Source organism: Octodon degus, unplaced genomic scaffold (genome assembly GCF_000260255.1).
Source record: "Octodon degus isolate 3935 unplaced genomic scaffold, OctDeg1.0 scaffold00045, whole genome shotgun sequence".
Taxonomy (NCBI): domain Eukaryota; kingdom Metazoa; phylum Chordata; class Mammalia; order Rodentia; family Octodontidae; genus Octodon; species Octodon degus.
Genome location: NW_004524621.1, coordinates 10,589,019 through 10,591,127, shown reverse-complemented (window position 1 = coordinate 10,591,127; position 2,109 = coordinate 10,589,019).

The window sequence follows — 2,109 nt, the reverse complement described above, 5'->3', positions numbered from 1 at the left end:
CTCTCGCTGCGCCTGGGCTGGGACTGGTCCCGCCGGCGCAGGGTAGCAGGAAGCTCTCCACACACTCACCGGACCTGGGCTAGGACTGGGAGGAGTAATATTTTGAAGGGGATTGTTGGCACTATTTTTTAAAAAGTATTTAAATATTTAGCATATATTTTGATCACATCAGATATGTATGCATACCACACACATGTTACATGGCACCAAATATAAGGGAACTTCTTTCCCTCTGCCCTCAGCAGTATTGGGCATTTATGTCTTTGTGTTTGCTAATCTTCAGAGCCAAACATTTGAAAACAGTTAGTTTAGACCATTTCTTAAATTATGTCAGCCTTTCCTTTGTGATGTCTAGCCTCAATATTTTGTTTAAATATAGTTTAAAATTTTATTCTATATACCAAACATTTGTACAATGGAGAGTAAAGATTTATAGTGTTTAAATTCCCACTGTGGACTTCATAGATGTTGCCAACAAAGCTGATCTTTTCTGTGCACACTCAGGTCAGCACTCAAGAATCTCAGCTTAGCTGTAGCGAAAGCAAATATTTATATTGAAAAAGAAAACGTTTAAATTCAGAATCCATTAAGATAAAAAGTTACCAAGCTAATGATGCCTTGTTGGTCTCTGCCTCCTAAAGGCAGCATCTCAGTCACACAGCCTATATTGACTTAAACAGGATTTCCATTGGCTTTGACAGTCATATTTGTAATTATTGCAATAAGGGAGTTTTGAAAAACCCAGTCTCTTTAATCTACATTTCCACAAAAAGCTGTTGAAAGAGAAAATTTCTGCTCAGTTGTTTTTTCCTTTGCTTAAAAAAAAAAAGTGCCAGGAATCCCACCCCGCTTCTGGGTAACAGTCAATCATTTATTATTCCTGGATCAAACACAGGCATTCATGCTGAGGAAAGTGTTTTGCAATGAATGGGATCTTGGTCTCTACTAAAAACAAAAAATGGCTAAAAAGAGACTTCAATTTATTTTCAAATTCTATGGCTAAATTCCTATAATTCCTAACTGGTGAAAATATTGGCAAGGTCGTAGATTTTACTGAGAATCAAATTCAGTTCTTTGCTGTGTGCCCAGACGTGCCAATGAGGGCTATTTGTGACTAGTTTTCAGGTGGTGACCAAATGCAACTCAGATGAGCTGAACACTGACACTGAAACAGAACACACAAGGGAGGAGAGCAGGAGAGAGAATCAAACGCTTTAACTCAGGAGAGAGTACCGGGAATTGAACTCAGGATGTTGCACTTACCAGGCAGGTACTTATGCCGCTGAGCTGTACCCTGAGTCCCAAATACTTTAATTTTTAAAAAATTTACCAGGTATAACCACGTTCTATTTAGAAGTTTTGGTATTAGGCATACCAAAAAGTCACTTTTCAAACCAGCCAAATTTACAGATGAACTCTTTCTATTGTATTTTGATATTAAATATATCTTATCAAGGGGCTGGGGAGATAGCTCAGTAGAATAAGCACTTGCCTGCCAAGCACAAGGTCCTGAGTTCAATCCCCGGTATATATATATTATCGATATTATCAATTGATATTCAACAGTCTTTTCTCAGATGCAAACAACCCTAAATCTAATTAATGCCCTGGAAACCAGTATACCCTCCAAAGTTATCAATTCCCCTGAAACTAATCATGCCACTTCACCCAACACTTCCCATCCCCTAGTTAACTACTAGTTACATCCATCAATCATCGGTGAAACAAATGTCATTCTGGTAGAGGCCACTACTCTTTTCATACCCATTTTTTATTTCCTTTTTCATGAATAAATTTTTGCTGAACACATTGATTCTCACCATGACACAATATTTCCCACAGTTGTTTGCATTTGGACATTGGCATATGATTAAGTTCTGGCCAAAGGAATGCTTGGAAATAATGTTTTCAACTCCTAGCTCAAATCCTTCCAGAGAAAACTTTTCATGTACTCTCTGCCTTCCATTTCTTTGGGCTAGAAAAATATTTTTTTGGTAGTACTGGGGATAGAACCCAGGGCCTTTGCATGAGCTAAAATTCTGTCATTTTTCAATGTTTTTCTGAGATGGGCTCTCATTAGATCACTAGGTAGCTCAGCCTGGGCTTGGA